The sequence below is a fragment of the Diceros bicornis genome, chromosome 22 (assembly GCF_020826845.1).
Source record: "Diceros bicornis minor isolate mBicDic1 chromosome 22, mDicBic1.mat.cur, whole genome shotgun sequence".
In the NCBI taxonomy this organism is placed as follows: Eukaryota; Metazoa; Chordata; class Mammalia; order Perissodactyla; family Rhinocerotidae; genus Diceros; species Diceros bicornis.
This window is the reverse complement of record NC_080761.1, coordinates 37,854,699-37,872,151: the sequence shown is the minus strand read 5'-3', so window position 1 is coordinate 37,872,151 and position 17,453 is coordinate 37,854,699. Positions and strand designations below refer to the sequence as shown.

General features: G+C 38.8%; 1 protein-coding gene across 11 annotated transcripts in view; it reads left to right on the top strand.

The window, feature by feature from the left end:
* The first annotated feature begins 14,292 nt into the window (after nt 1–14,292).
* FREM1 (FRAS1 related extracellular matrix 1) overlaps nt 14,293–17,453 on the top strand; it is a 152,016-nt gene continuing 148,855 nt past the window's right edge. For 9 of the 11 annotated variants that reach the window (XR_009223456.1, XM_058565809.1, XM_058565806.1 and 6 more), the window contains exons 1-2: nt 14,293–14,456; nt 17,399–17,453. The gene's annotated coding sequence lies outside the window, so the exon portion shown is untranslated. The remainder of the gene's footprint in view (nt 14,457–17,398) is intronic. The other 2 variants (XM_058565808.1, XM_058565807.1) reach the window with 1 other exon arrangement.

Here is a 17,453-nt window from a genome sequence, read left to right as displayed (position 1 = left end):
CATAGTGACCTGCACTTCCCCTTCATAATACTCATCATGTTCTAATTTCTAGCTCAATGTCCACCGCCCACCAGATGGTAAGATTCGTGAAGGCAGAGTTCATATCTATCTGATTACATTGCTATATTCCTGATATGTAGCAGATGCTAAACAAATATTTATTGAGTGAATTGCATTGTAATGAATCCACAGAATTAGAGTCAGGCTAGGTTTGACTGGCCTTGGAAGTTAATGCTGTTATTTAAAATCCTCCTTCAAAATTCTGTAGCTAACATATATTCTACTTTACGACATAGCAATTTCAGACTTGAAGTATATTCAAGAGAAATTTGTACAAAGGTCCACCTAGAGACATGTACAAGAATGTTCATTGTGACTTTATTCATAATTTCCCCAAACTGGAAACAACCCAAATGTCTATCAACAGACAAATAGGTAAATAAATTGTTGAATATTCATGCAATAGTATATTACACAGTAATAAAAAAAGAAAAGAGAAACCATTGGTATACAAAAACCATAGATGAATCTCACAGAACTTATGTTGAGTAAAAGAAGCCAGACACAAGGTAATATATACCATATGATTCCATATACACAAAGTTCAAGAACAGGCAAAACTCACCTGTAGAATAGTGATCATGTCTGAGTGGGGGAGGAGGGTGTTGACTGGGCAGGGAAATGAGGGAAACTCTTGGGTTCGACAATGTTCTATATCTTGATCTGGGTGATAGTTACATGAGTGTATATGAGTGTGTAAATTAATCGAGCTCTGAAGTTTAGAATAACATGCTTTGTGTGCTTTATTATATACGTATTATACCTCAAAATATGTTTTAAAAAATATCCTAAAGCTAGTACTTTGTCTACAAAACATTCTGAATCTGCAATGTGGAGGAAAATTTACTATACTCAATTTTTCAAAAGTGTCCTATTTTCTACATAAATGATACAATTAACTAATATTGATAGCCAACATTTACAGCACATTTCTTATGCTGTACTCACCATATGGGTGCTTTACCTACATTAGTGAATCTAATGACATTTGGTCATCACTTCAGAGGCTACAGAGGACTCATTTGAGTGAATTCTTCCATTCAAAATTCATGTCATCTCCTGGAGGTGTTTAAAGAGATAATCCCCATTTTATACCTCAGGTAACTGAGGTTCTGAACAATGAGGATACTTCTCCAAGGTCACACAACTTGTAAATCCCAAAGCTTTCCTGTTATCCATGACTCCATGCATGGCTCAGCCACTCTCTTGGTCTTTTATAGATTTAGTATATCACACTAATCTGGTGAATTCAAAATATCAACCTTCTTACAGGTTCTTCAATTGTAAATAAATGACATTTTATGTTTAAGATAGCCTTTTTTTTTTTTACAGAGCATTTTTATTTTTATTTATTTATTTTTTTTTAAATTTTTTTGTTTATTGCAGTAACATTGGTTTATAACATTGTAAACATTTCAGGTGTATATCATTGTACTTCTATTTCTGCATAGATTACATCATGTTCACCACCAAAATACTAATTACAACCCATCACCACACACATGTACCGAATTATCCCTTTCACCCTCCTCCCTCCCCCCTTCCCCTCTGGTAACCACCAATCCAATCTCTGTCCCTATGTGTTTGTTTACTGTTGTTATTATCTACTACTTAATGAAGGAAATCATATGGTATTTGACCTTCTCCCTCTCACTTATTTCACTTTGCATTATACCCTCAATGTCCATCCATGTTGTCACAAATGGCTGGATTTCATCGTTTCTTATGGCTGAGTAGTAGTCCATTGTGTATATATACCACAGCTTCTTTATCCATTCGTCCCTTGATGTGCACTTAGGTTGCTTCCAAGTCTTGGCTATTGTGAATAATGCTGCAATGAACACAGGGATGCATGTACCTTTACAAATTGGTGTTTTCAAGTTCTTTGGATAAATACCCAACAGTGGAATAGCTGGATCATACGGTAGTTCTATCTTTGATTTTTTGAGGAATCTCCATACTGTTTTCCATAGTGGCTGCACCAGTTTGCCCTCCCACCAGCAGTGTATGAGAGTTCCCTTCTCTCCACATCCTCTCCAACACATGTTGTTTCCTGTCTTGTTAATTATAGCCATTCTGATGGGTGTGAGGTGATATCTCATTGTAGTTTTGATTTGCATTTCCCTGATAGTTGGTGATTTTGAACATCTTTTTATGTGTCTGTTGGCCATCTGTGTATCTTCTTTGGAGAAATGTCTGTTCAGGTCTTTTGCCCATTTTTTAATTGGGTTGGTAGTTTTTTTGTTGTTGAGATGCATGAGTTCTTTACATATTTTGGAGATTAAGCCCTTATCAGAAGTATGGTTGGCAAATATCTTCTCCCAATTGTTAGGTTGTCTTTTCGTTTTGTTGATGGTTCCTTTGCTGTGCAGAAGCTTTTTAGTTTGACGTAGTCCCATTTGTTTATTTTTTCTATTGTTTCTCTTGCCTGGTCAGACGTGGTGTTTGAAAAGATGTTGCTAAGACCGATGTCGAAGAGCGTGCTGCCTATGTTTTCTTCTAGAAGTTTCACAGTTTCAGGTCTTACATTCAAGTCTTTAATCCATTTTGAGTTAATTTTTGTGTATGGTGTAAGGTGAGGGTCTACTTTCATTTTTTTGCATATGGCTATCCAGTTTTCCCAACACCATTTGTTGAAGAGACTTTCTTTTCCCCATTGTATGTTCTTGGCTCCTTTGTCAAAGATTAGCTGTCCATAGATGTGTGGGTTTATTTCTGGGCTTTCAATTCTATTCCATTGATCTGTGTGTCTGTTTTTGTGCCAGCACCATGCTGTTTTGGTTACTATAGCTTTGTAGTATATTTTGAAATCAGGGAGTGTGATACCTCCAGCTTTGTTCTTTTTTCTCAGGATTCCTTTAGCTATTCGGGGTCTTTTGTTGTTCCATATAAATTTTAGGATTCTTTGTTCTATTTCTGTGAAAAATGTTGTTGGAACTTTGATAGGGATTGCATTGAATCTATAGATTGCTTTAGGAAGTATGGACATCTTAACTATGTTAATTCTTCCAATCCAAGAGCACGGAATATCTTTCCATTTCTTTGTGTCTTCTTCAATTCCTTTCAGAAATGTTTTATAGTTTTAGGTGTACAGATCTTTCACCTCTTTGGTTAAGTTTGTTCCTAGATATTTTATTCTTTTTGTTGCAATTGTAAATGGGATGGTATTCTTAATTTCTCTTTCTGCTACTTCGTTGTTAGTGTACAGAAATGCAACTGATTTTTGTATGTTGGTTTTGTATCCTGCAACTTTACCATATTCATTTATTACTTCTAAAAGTTTTCTGGTGGATTCTTTAGGGTTTTCTATATATATAATGTGAGAGCCAATAGCAGGAGTGTTGTTGGATCTGGGCCATGCAGTGTACAGCCCATTTTCCAGCAAGTTGGAGCAATAGGGACCCCTCAACACCCTGAAGACTCCTTGAAACCACTCCGGATGGAAATGCTAAGATTGGCAGGCTGCTCCTGCTTGTCCTATCACAGGGGAATTAGAAGTCATGGAATACATTGCAAAGGCACAAGCTACATAATATGGAACCCTGGCTTGGAATGAAAGGACCTGAATTCATGTTTCAATTCCACCATTAGTTCTGGGAACTTGGACACCTCTCTGGGTTTTGAATTTCTCTTCTATAAAATGAAGACCCACAGCTAGTTAATCTCTGTTATCCCTTTAAACTCTGAATACATTCTGTGACTACAAGCCTCAGAGGCAGCCTCTTGCTACAGAAGTACAGCTAAAAGTCATTGGTTCTTCTATCTGCAAGATGGACAGAACAATGTCAAAATTATAGTGTTTATAATGATCAAACATATTAACGTCTATGAAATAGCTTTGGAATGAAAAAAGGCTCCAAAACATTGTATTATGTATATTATTTACAATATTCAATTAGAGTAATGCTTATCTGAGGTCAGCCACATTGGAGTAGGTTAGACAATTCACATCCTTCTTCTCTTCATAACTTTTTATGTTTACTTCATAACCTTTTTAACTAAGTTAAAAGTGATGCCCATTGGATGCTACAATTTAGCATTTAAAACCCTAAGTAAGGGCCACTATAAGAACCCAGGGTTATAAGACACTTGATATTTCTATTAATGATGGTGAAGAGTCAATTCTAGAGAGGTCATCACTATTTAAGAAGACAAAAACACTTGACAAATATTTCCTTGGTTCTCAGGTGACTTTGCAGAATTTGAGCAAGATAACAGATAAATGGAAAAGCATGGACGGGATAGGTAATAGATTCCTACTCCATTTACTACGGCAATGGGCATTGGTTTTGCTGAAATGTTGCTGGTCAGATGTTTCATGAAAAAAGTGCCTTGCAGAATAAATTTTGGTTTTGAGTTTCTTCTGGGATGGAGTTTCTGGGATCCTTTCAGGTCTTTTTGATCCCTGGTAATATAATTGTGACAGATCTAGGTGCCATTTGTAACATTTGGAGATGATAAAGTATTCAAAGTATATTTTAGGTCCAAACAACTGCTGATGATGTATAATTAAATTTCCCACTAGATCCAAGGCCAAGAATTCTAAAGATTTACATTCCCATTCCTCTGAAATAAATGATAAAAATGATCCCCTTTTTCGTCATCCATAATTGGAAACTGTAGTGTTAGCACATGTCCCAGGCATCCAGTGCTCCCATCAACAACACTTATACTGAAATGCTCTGGAGGGGCCAAAATAAGGAAAACAGAAGGCATCAGGAAATTCTCCATCATTTTTCAGTGACAGCATTTGTCAGAGGAGGAAATTATATGATAGGAAAATACTGACCTGGATACCTTTATCATTGACTGTTGAAACCCATGGGAACAAGATAAAACTACTCTGAAGACAGTGGAGTTGATAAGTGTGCTGCAAGAAACACAGTAGGGTGCACTGTTGGAGATTTAGGCTGAGTGTGAGCATGAGAGCACATTTATCAGGACTGAGAGAGAAGTGCAAACAGCTCTGCTGGATTATCAAAGAAGCATACACAAAGGCGGTTGATAGCAACCATACATATTGAATATTTGTAGTATGCCATCAGAGATTGGAGGGAACTACCGAGGACCTACTGTTTCATACTGAAATCACAACAATAAGCCAAAGAAACATAGACCCCTTTGGTTTAGAGAGATCTATCGAATGCAAATTTAACGGTTTGCTTAAACCCTCCAGTGGCTCTGCAATACCTGTAGGACAAAGACGAAGCTCCTTGGCAAGAAATGAAAGACTCTCCAAACTCTAGGCCTTGCTTGCCTCTCTCACTTCATCTCTCATTACCCTCTACCATATACTTTAAGCTTCAGTGATACCCAACTTATAGTTTTCTACTTGTAGCAAACTGCTCTCATCGCCGTACTTTTGGTCTTGCAGAGACTTCTTGTTAAAATGACCTCTTCGTCTTTCTGTATCTGCCCCTTCCTATTCATCCTTTTGGAATCAGCCCTGTCATTTAGATCCTCTGAGAAGGCTTCTCTGAATATTCTTCTTCCACATCTTGGTTCAGTGCACATCCTTGATTATGGTATCTTGCATATGTACTATCATTTTACCTGCCATCTTATAATTATTATTATTGTTTTAACATTTCTAGTCCCTTTTTTAGATTCAAAGCTTCTTGAGTGTAGGGACTATATTTTGGGGAGACAATTCTCCATGAGTGTCTTGTGTTTCTGCATGCCTCTTGAACAAAGGCACTGACTGCCTTTATTCTATACTACCCTTTCAAGGATGTTTGAGCGAGCAGCCTTGGAAGATAGATATAGTCTCTCCCTCCAAAGCAGAGGGCAGGTTTGTTTACTGTTCAGTATAATAAAGATAATGTCTTCTTCCAGGACAAAGGGCAGGCAACCTTACTGCCCATAACAAAATATTCAGGTTCCCTAAGCTCAAGGTTCCTCTTTTATAATGCACACCACTGCAGATGTCTTTTATAATGCACACCACTGCAGATGCGGGTACCATCTGACTCTCTTTACATTGCCTTGTGGGAGCTGAGTTTCAGGGAAGTGGTGCAAATGCTCATGCACTGGCTACAGCTATTGTTGTAATAAACTGTCCTTTGTCTCAGATCCACAAGTCTTGTGTCTTCTATGAGCATCTGTGAAATTGTGGCGGGCTAACTTGTTGGCTTGCAAGTAGGATAAAATCCCAGACTCTTCATAGTTCTTTACATGTATTCATTATTACACTTCCAGGACCAAGATAGTGCCCAGCATATGGTAAGTGCTTAATAAATGTCAAATGAATTGATATCATGCTAGAGAATAAAAGCAAAAAAGTAGCACAAGGTGATCAGTCCACTCAGACCACATCTTTGTAACTGCATCTCTGCTTTCTGCTTAACCATCTCCAAACTATCTGCAGCGGATTTCCAGCATAACTCCTAGAATCCATTGGTTTCCTAATTACGTTTTTGTTGAAACCAGGAGAGAGAGCTCGGAGGCTTCTGTGACATTGTTTTGGAGCATGAACCTCAATCATCCTTGTCATCAATGTCATTTCTTACCTACTTACTGGGGCAAGATGCAGTGACAAGTTTCATATAAGTGAAGCTAAATAATCTATATAACTCCTTTGAATTATTGGGCTTAAAAATAGACAGTATCAAAAGCGTTGTGTATTAAACAGGCTCTGCAAACCACAGTATTGCACAGCGTAGGGATTCGACTAAGGAAAGGCCCTGACTAAATATTTGCAACGACGTGTGAACAAGGCTTGATACATATAATTTATGTCTGAAAAGCTGAATGGCTTTCTGAAATTGTGTATTCTTACCTAATTCCCACAACATAGTGGAAAATTTAGTCAAGAATTTAGAAGGTAGGGGCCGGCTCCGTGGCTTGGCGGTTAAGTGCGCGTGCTCCACTACTGGCTGCCCGAGTTCGGATCCAGGGCGCGCACCGACGCACCGCTTCTCCGGCCAGGCTGAGACCGCGTCCCACATACAGCAACTGGAAGGATGTGCAGCTATAATGTACAACTATCTACTGGGGCTTTGACGGAAAAAAGAGGAGGAGGATTAGGCAATGGATGTTAGCTCAGAGCCGGTCTTCCTCAGCAGAAAGAGGAGGATTAGCACGGATGTTAGCTCAGGGCTGATCTTCCTCACCAAAAAAAATAGAATTTAGAAGGTGAAAGAGGATGGATAGGGTGAAGTGCTCCCAGCTAAGGAACCAGAGGAAGGGTCTACAGACTCTTTGTACAGCTACCTTGAAAATTTTTTGTCTCTCGTTTGAAGCCAAGTCCATTCTGTACACTTGAATATCACATTTTTGCTCTTGAATGTTATAAGCTTTAAAGTTGCCACTTTATGGACAAAAGATTTTGAGAAGTGCATTTGATCTTATTTCAGAGAAGATCCCCAAAAGGTTCCAAGACATGGGGAAATGTCTCCTATTTTTAAAAATATTTAATTTTAGAAAAAGTTTAAATAAGTGCTACTAGTCCTGAGATCCAGAAGCACTAAGAGATCATTTGAAACTGAACAAAGGAAACTTTAGGAAAAACAACTTATCATTTCCTTTCCTCTATCTCAAATGGATTTGGTTGGGTGACTTGATTGTAAGGAAGTTGGGAACCTATAACTGTACTTATAAATAAAGACACGAGGTTTTTTAAAAAACAGCAATAAAGAATGGTCATTGCATGACTGGTCATTCTTCAAATTATGCCAGATTCTTAGTGATTTCAGGCTTGTAGAATAAGAGTTCCCAGTGGCATTTAAAAAAAAAAATCTGTGAATATTTATATCCTTTTTTAAAAAACCATTTTAACCATTTTTAAATATGCACTTCAGTAGTGTTAAGTGTATTCACGTTGTTGTGAAGCAGATCTCCAGAACTTTTTCATCTTGCAAATCTGAATGTCTATACTCGTTAAATAGCAACTCCTCTTTCCCCTCTTCCCCCAGCCCCTGGTAACCACCATTCTACTTTCTGTTTCTATGAATTTGACTACTTTAGATACCTCATACAAAAGGAATCATACAGTATTTGTCTTTTTGCAATTGGCTTGTTTTACTTAGCATAACGTCCTCAAGTTTCATTCATGTTGCAGTATGTGATGGGATTTCCTTCCTTGTTAAGGATGAATAATATTCATCCTTAAACATTTTGTTTATCCATTCATCCATTGATGAACATTTTGGTTGTTTCCACCTCTTGGAAACTGTGAATAGTGCTGATATGAATACAGTCATGCAACGCTTAATGACAAGGATACGTTCTGAGAAATGTGTCGTTAGGCAATTTCATTGTTGTGCAAACATCACAGAGTATACTTACACAAACCTAAATGGTATAGCCTACTACACACCTAGGCTATATAGTACTAATCTTATGGGACCACGGTCATACATGCGGTCCATCGTTGATCGAAACGTCATTATGCGGCACATGACTGTGTGTGCAATATCTCTTTGAGATCCTGCTTTCAATTCTTTTGAATATATACCTAGAGTGGGATTGCTGGATCATATGTTAATTCTATGTTTAATTTTTCCGAGGAATTTCCATACTATTTTTTATAGTGGTTGCACCATTTTACAATCCCACCAACAGTACATAAGTTCCAGTTTCTCTATGTGGAATTCTTAAAAACTGTCTTTCCTCCTTGAGAGATTCTCTGGGGATTGCACCAGAAGTACCATGGTTTTTTTTTTTTTTTTTTTTTTACTTTTTACTTTGAATTATAAAAAATTACTAGGTTCACAGCAAAACTGGAAGGTTTTGAGTGGAAGGTACAGAGATTTCCCTTATACCCACTAACTCTACACAGACGTGGCCTCCCCCATTACCAATATCCCCCACCAGATTGGTACATTTGTTACAACTGATGAACTATATTGACACATCAGTATAACCAGAGTCTAATAGTCTATGTTAAGGTTCACTCTTGGTGTTGTACATTCTATGGGTTTGGACAAATTTAAAAAGACATGTATCTACCATTAAAGTACCATACAGAGTAGTTCCATTGCCCTAAAAATTCTCTGTGCTCCACCTATTTATCCTTCCCTCCCCTCAACCCCTGATCTTTTTACTGTCTCTGTAGTTTTGCCCTTCCCAGAATGTCATATAGTTGGAATTGTACAATATGTAGCCTTTTCAGAATGGTTTCTTTCACTTAGTGATGTGCACTTAAATTTCTTCCATTTCTTTTTACGGTTTGATAGCTCATTTCTTTTTTAAGCCCTAGAGATCTAATGCACAGTATAGTGATTGTAGACATATTGTATTATAATCATCAAACTCACTTAGAGACTTGCTAAGGAAGTCCAACCACTAAAGAGAAAGGGTAATTATCTAACGTGGGAGAGGTGCTAATTAACACTACAATGGCAATCGTATTACAACATATAAATATATCAAATTAGCATGGTGTACACCTTAAATTTACTCAATGTTATATGTCAAATGTATTTCAATAAAAATGGAAAAAAACCCTGCAATGGCTCCCTGTTGCCTCAAAGATTAAACTAGACGTCTCTCACAGTGCCTGACTATCCCGCCCAGCTGCTGTCCCATCCCTCTTCCCCTGCTCCCATCTGGAAAATCTTTCCCTACTCCCTGTTGTCCTGATGTGTCAACATCCATATCCCCTACTCCTTCCCCAGTTGCCCAGGGTTTGTCTGCTAAAACTAATATGGAAGATTAGTTTTCCTTCCTTCTGGATTGCAAGCCATAGCAACGCAGGCCTGAGCTGCTGGTGCTCTTCTTTACCACGAGAAAGCCTGTACATACCAGGAGAAAATAAGGTTAGTATGCAAAGCGAAGCAGAGTTAGGGCTTGTCAATAGAGGTAGAGAGATAACTGATGCAATGGTTTGAGCTCCTAGATCCACTCAAGGTATTACAATTGTTGTCAGGATTAAATGAGCTAATAAATGTATGTCAGTAAAAATGTACATAAGGGGGTACATGTTCAATAACTGTAACTATCTTTAATCACATCTCAATATATTTCTATACATTCTTATCTTATTTCTCCAACTGCATTATAAGGTTTTTTTTTTTTAAATAATTTTATTTATTTATTTATTCCCCCAAAGCCCCAGTAGATAGTTGTGTCATAGTTGCACAGCCTTCTAATTGCTGTATGTGGGACGTCGCCTCAGCATGGCGGAAGAAGCAGTGCATCCGTGCACACCCGGGATCCAAACCCGGGCCGCCAGCAGCGGAGCGCGCGCACTTAACCACTAAGCCACGGGGCCGGCCCTGCATCATAAGGTTTTTGAGAGCAGGCATCAGGTCTTACTTGTTTCTGTGCCTCCCGTGATTAGCACAGAGCCTAGCTTAGACTAAGGTTCAATAACCGTTGTTGAAGAGAATTTAATAGATCAGCACATTTTAGTTCTTGCAAGACACATTCAGTGAGTGACTTCAGCCTCATCTTTCTAAAGAAATCTGGGATTTTGTTAGTAGATTTATGCCATTTACTCCTAAGATGTGAAACGCATCTTTTGTCTGTGGGTTTGTTTTGTTATTTTCAGAGTATTCTGACTTGGGTTAAGCTGCCATGATTTTTTTTTAATGTAACAAATGTTTTTACTTTGAATTTTTTGTGATGCGAAATGCGTCATCTTTTGAGAGAGCTGGAGTTAGGAGATTTTTCCAGAGTCAGTAAGTGAAGACTCTCGACTCCTTGTGTTATGCTTGGAAAGAGAAAATTGTTCCTGGTGCTAAGCTTTGAAAGACCAAATCATCACCAAATCTCACAAAGATAGTTGAAATGTAAAACATCTTAAAATTAAATTGTTTATGTTGCCTTTAGTGCATTTTCCTCTTTCCTGTAAGAGATGGAGATAAAAAGGATTTCTGATGACTTTTCATGTTTTTAACGTGTGTGTGGAAGTTCTAATGTCTGTTTACTTTAATACTAGCATTTGAAGCTGTGTTCAAGTTAATTATTAATGAGAAAAATGCATTGCCTGTTTGATTTTCAATTGTGAGGGCACAGTGGAATGGAATGAGTCAGTTTATTCCAATTTCCTGCCTGAATTTACTGGACAAATGTGGAAATAATAATAATGTGATGAGTAGAATTTTTAGTTTGAATTCCATTCCCACAAGCAATGGCCTTGAATATGGAGGATGGGAAACAATTGCTCAAACAGATCAGTGAAGCACATGGTTTGCATATGATTTGAGTATCAACCCTCATAAAATGAAAAGACCTGAATCTTTCATTCTTCCAAATCTCTAGCTAGACCATTGGCTCCAAACATAAAACAAAGTGCTGGGAGGAGTTCTTTGTTGTTGACAGCTGTATTGCTTGGTGTATGCATATATATGTGTGGAAAAGTCTGTCCCTTCAATGTCTCTCGTCAGGAGCACCCTCTTCCAGCACCCTAGTTCAGAAGATTTCTTTAAGGTGTTTTACAGAGAGACTTGTATCTTTTACAAATGAAAGGTTTATTTTCTTCTTTTCCAATCCTCATGCCTCATTTCTTTTTCTTGACATTGTATTGGCTGGGATCTCCTATCCAGGGATCTCCTATCCCACGATGCCCGGCCTCTGAAACAGAGCACACCAAACTTAACCACTAAACCATCAGGCTGACCCCTACTTGTTTGCTTTTAAGTTCATCTATTTAGAGTGTGGGTATGTATGTCCCTTCCAATCCTGGACTGGTAGTCTTCTTGTCACAGCATTGCTTCCCATAGCCCCTGGGTTTTACAGACTCGGTGGAAAACCATCTTCACACTGCAGTGCATAAGACCTCTGTGCTTGGTGCCATCAGCAGCATTTAATAGGCAGACTTCTCATTCCTTTATATGAGTTGTTGGTGAAGGTGTTTGCTCTGCTTCTCAGAGAATGCCATGGTCTACAACAATTCAACAAAAATAATACAGGTTTACAATCCAAAAAGGTAAGCCCATCTCCAACACATGACATTTTATACTTTTCCTATCACTCCAACCCTAAGGTTAGGGATAGAGTGATTTCTTTAAAATGAATTTTGTTCCAGCACTAAGTTCAGCAGCACATGCTTTTAGGGGAAGAATTCTTTGTTGTTTCTTTGGCTTGTTCTTTTTAAATACCCTGACTTTGCATATCAACTTGTCCAAAGAGTACTTTATTAAAGTTGATAATTGTATTATTTCAATAGCACCTCTCCATATGTGGAAGATAAAAGAGAAAGAGTGACTTATTTGTGTAAGCAAGTGCTTCAGATATCAAGACTTTTTGGCTAACCTAATCCTAACTCTGCCTATTCTAGAATATGTTCAGCAGAAGTTAGACCAAGTGTCCTGTATACAAACTTTACAAAAATTACATTTCCTGTAGACATTTTGAAGTACACTGCCATCTAAATTTGTTTGTTATTTTTTGTTTAGAATGCTGAAGGCATTTTTTTCCCATAGAAGTGATGTAAAACATTTATTTCTGTTTCTGGACTAATCTATAAACTTTATTTAGCCCAGATTTTAGGAGAAGCACATTGATGCAACTACCTACTATCATTCCTCTATCAAATGGATTTTCTATCTCAACTGATAGCATCTAGAATCATCTTCATTTCTTTGCAGGTGAGATATTCATAAGGTGAACAATTTTTAAATTCAGTCTGAGAACAAAATTGTCTATCATATTGTGTTTCCTATCATCAAGTCTTTATTTTTTGCCTTTTCAAGATTTGTACGTGAATCATACTGTCACTATATTTTGTTCACTAATAACTGTGTTTAGTAAACAATATCTGTTTACTTGTAAAGAGCTTAGTGGTTCCTCAAGAAGTTTCATTCATTTATTATTAGAGCAAATGGAATCAATCAAGAGCTTCTTGAAGCTTTTAAATTTCTGGTGACTTTGAGTAAGTGTATAAAGCGTGTTGTAAAATAAAATAATTATTTTCCTCTCTTCTTTTGCATTCTTTTTCCTTTCCTCCTCACTTAATTTTCTTCCCTTTCTTTTCCATTTTTCTCTCATCCCCTCGGTGCTTCCAAGGAAAGGGGTACAGTGTGGTGACCTTGTTAGGGGAAACCACACTCTAGGTTGAATTGGATTTATAGTGCTCTGTACTTTTGGCTAAGGTTTAGAACAGGCAGACTTGTCTCAATATAAACATTTCCTCCAAAGTGAGATAATACTCCAACTTCTCTATATATGGTCCATCTAAAAGTTAGGCCAGATGGCATATCATTATTATTTTTTTCTGGTGAAGATGAAAAATAGGAAAGCATTTTACTATACAGTTGTTAATGAACAAGACTTTCACCCACCCCTAGAATCCTGACAAGTTTAACTAAAAGAGGCTCTGTTGCGAGGACTTTTCTTGACCTGTGATACATGTTTTCAGTGGGGGTCATGAACTATATGCAAATGAGATGAGATTAGTGGGATTTTTAAAAAGAACCAGACGTGTGAAGAGCCTTATAAACTGAAGAAGTAAGGTGGTACTTAAAAACAGCACCCTAGAATCTCCTATCTTTTCCTTTAAATGCTGTGACAAAAGTTAAAAGGGGCCAGTTCCCCTTCCTCCTCCCTTCTGAATGCTGGGCATCTCATCTGAATTTAAATTAAAACCTTTCAGGATGGAAATTTGTTTGAAGAAAAGAGGTTCAGGAAAAAAGTATGTTTGAAGTTTAAGGGTTCAGGAAAAAACTGTGTGAGTATGTATGTGGATGAGTGTGAGCGTGTGTGTGTGTGTGTACCTATGTGTTTGTGGTATGTGTGAGTGTGCATGCACATGGGTGTGAGAGTGTGTACGTGTGTGCCTTGTCTGTGTGTGTGTGCGGGCACACACACAAGGGTGCCTGTGTTTGTAACATGTGTGTGCCTGTGTGTGGTGTGTTTGGGTGACTGTATCTGAGTGTGTGTGCCTATAAGCTGCAGGCGGGAGAGGCAGCTTTGGCTCAGCCAGTGGCAGAGCAGTTAGAACACAACTAATAGTGAGAAAGGAAGCTGGGGAGAGACTGGGAAGAGAAACAACCGATCTTATTAACAAAAGCTCACTTTTGTCCCTGTGGACCCAACCAGCAGAGGGGACTGGACGAGCTGTGGCTCTCTGCCAGGGCGTCGGGCTCCCTGCACACAGTTGCAGGCATCCTTCATCATGCCTTGCTGAGAAGCAGTCCTGAGGCTTGGCAATCGTGAAGTTTTCAAAGCTACAGCAGCCTTCGAGAAGACCAGCCAAGACAGTGGAGTGTATGTGAACTTCAATTCTACATTTTCTTGTTGGGAGGGTTAATGGATTTTTAGTACAAAGAAAGCTAAAACTCAGCTGACCTGAAAGACTGGAATTTCAGCTCTCTTTCCTTCCCTGGGTTGTTTTTCCTCCCCCTTCCTCTCAAAGCCCTTTAAACCAGAGATTACCGGGTCAGTGACTCCTATCCCGCCCGCCTGAGCCAAGGGTTTCTTGCTTTTTGGCTCGGAAAGGAAAACCACTACCTGTAAGTATCTACTTTATATACTTCCTCTCATCTTGACTGTGAATGTCCTCTTAGCAGAACGCCCCAGGGGTTATTTGCATGGTAGCGTTAACTCCAAGTAAGGATGCACGAGTTATGTAGAGTCTGCTTGCAAAAGTTTAATTCTCATGTAAACTCAGAAGGTGGCAACTTGCAGTGTTAAAAAACCATATGCCAAAAAGAGAGTCTCTTTATTGTGTAACAAATTTATAACTCTCTTCTGAATCCATCCCCAACGGCACTCACCAATGAAATAACCATTTTTAAATTTTGTAATTTCTCCCCCCCAAATCAGAATGTTTCTTCCCAGCTAAATGAAATGGCACAGGGAAAAGATGCAAAAATTAACAAAACAGAGAATGTCCTCATGGTATAAAGATATAGAAATTTGGATGAGATGATTTTTGGATACCCTTGCTTTAGTTTAGTTATATGTGGATATATATTTTTAAAAGCATGGTTTCTATTTTTGTGGGGATGAGAGAGTGCCAGAGAGGCAAAAAAATCATATTGTTCTGAAGTTTTTGACTGATTTTTAAGCTCTTTCTGCTCACTACTTAGATTTGGTGCAGAGACTGGTGCTGTAGTAAATAGTTTTTTTAGTTTTCATCTGGATCACAGAAATAATTTTCAAGGCATTTAATTTTTGTTTCTGCTTTTTTTTTTTTTTTTTTTTTTTTGCTATTGTGCTCTGTCTTGTTGCGTGGTGTGAATTACAAAGCTTAAAAAGAGCATTTCCGGGGGCTGGTTGGAGTTTATGGCCTGGGAATCTTGCTGGAGAGATTAACCTCTTCAGGGCTGCTTTGCACACCAGACCCAGTGATCAAATGCTTTTCAGGTTTCTGGAAAACGAGTCCTGCCATTCTTGGCTCTAATTAAAGCTTAAAGAGTTGCTTCTTAGTCCCCTGTCAGCATAACTCTAGGAAAACGTTAACTACCTTTGCTCTTTGTCTCCCATAAAGATTCTCAAATCTCAGTGGGCATAAGAACCACTTGGGTGCTTGATGAAAGGCAGGTGCCTAGGCCACACCCCCAAAGGATTTTAGACCTGAGGTGGGGCCAGGAATTTACCCAGGTGATTCTGATACAGGTAAGATCACACTAGGATAAGCACTGCTCTACATTGTCCTTGACAATTAAATTCTCCTCATGTACTTGGTTAATATTAAACCTCGTATCTAAATGGTAAACTTGAGTTTGAGCCGATGTTGAACATAAGTTATGTGCAACGTGGTTTTGCATGCTTGGCCGACAAGCAAAGGCTTTTACCAGCTCTCCCACCAACCTCATCTTTTTTTTTCCTTGCTCTGCTTTCCATCTCTGCCTTTCCATTCCCATGAGCGAGAAAGGGAGTTGGGCTAAGGTACCTGCACGCCATGTTACCCTGCCTCCGTGTGTGGGGCTGTATGGTCTGACCTGCCTCCCCATGGCCAAGCAATGTTTGTCTTGGAAATTGTAACCTAGGGCTGTTCTTAATTCTTTATCAGCCTCCTGGGGATGCTCTGCTTCTAGGGATGGACGAGGCTGAGTTGGGCTGAATTGAGCTGGATTATTTCTTGGGACTGCTCAGACGCAGTCTAACTCCTAGAAACTGAGATTAGATTGGATCAACCCACAGGGGTTGGGAGAAGCAGGAAGTGATTCCTCCACCATGTTGAGGTCCTCATTTGACAACATATGAAAGTAAGAACTCAGCCTCCATCCCCGTCCCCAATGACATTTTATGGCATTGTATGTTTACAGCAAAAAGAAAATAGGATGTGGTCATCAGCACCCCTTCCTTTTTTCCCCTCTCTTCATTATAAATATTTGCAGGTGCCTGCTACATGCCAGGCTCCACGCTAGTTTCCAAGGACTGCAAAAAAATCAATGTGTGTAGTATGGACAGAGACCTTGTCCTCATGATGTTTCAAATCTTAGCTGTTGCTAATCAATCTTGGATGAGCCACCTAATTTCTCTAACCTTCACTTCCTCCATCAATAAAATGAAAGGGTTGAATTCAATGAATTTTAGTACCCTTCCAGCTCTGATATTCTCACATTGGTGATATGGCTCAGTCTTCTAAACACAGAGATGGGGGAATGGGAGCTTTTTAGTATTTGCTCTGAGAACAGGTCCAAAGATTCGACTTACTGCTTTTCTTAAAATTTTTCAAAAATGTCTTTTAAATTTTCTTTCTCCCACAAAGAACCAAGACTACCCGTATAGTGAGTTAGACAAATGCCACCTTTTTAGACCACACGGTCATTCCTCACAATGGGAGACCCTGTAACTCTCCAGAAAGGCTGTTTTCCTGGGCCAGGTTACATAGGACGATAGCCTCTTATCTCGTCTGAATCTGGTGTTGCTACCCCTTTGGAGAGCTGGGTGGTCTGAGCAGGGCTTGGGGCTTCCATACTTGCACAGCTTGCAACCTGACCTTTCATTCAAGTGATTTAATAGCTTTTGTGCTACCAGGAGAGAGGCTCAAACAGAGACCTTTGATGGGCTGGGAAAAAAAACAACTCCTTAATGATATCTTGCATTTTCTCTGTCCTCTAGTGACTGGGGCAACATTTCAAAGTGTTCTAAAACTTGGCCATCAAGATAAGAAAATATAGCTGTGATCTATGTGCTTTTCTGACAAACGAGCCTCTAGCTGTCTGAAGATATTATGTTTGGGTAGGAAACTACTCATTGGAGGACAGAGTACAGGGATCTTGCAAAATTAGGATATTTTTGACAGAATGTTCTTGGCTTCTTGTTGGTAAGTTTAAAGGAGATGGCAAAATAGTCTTTGGTTTCACTCTTACTCTTCTCTATTTATGAGGTTGATGATATGATGTCAAAAATACTCCTTTTGTGCATTATCCTGCTGCTAAGATTGTATGGCATTCTTTACTCTCAACTTTATCCTTGAAACTTTCCTATCTGGCTTCCTTAGCGACAAGTGGGCAGATAACACTCCAGGACTCGCTAAGCTGCAAGTTCTCCCATCG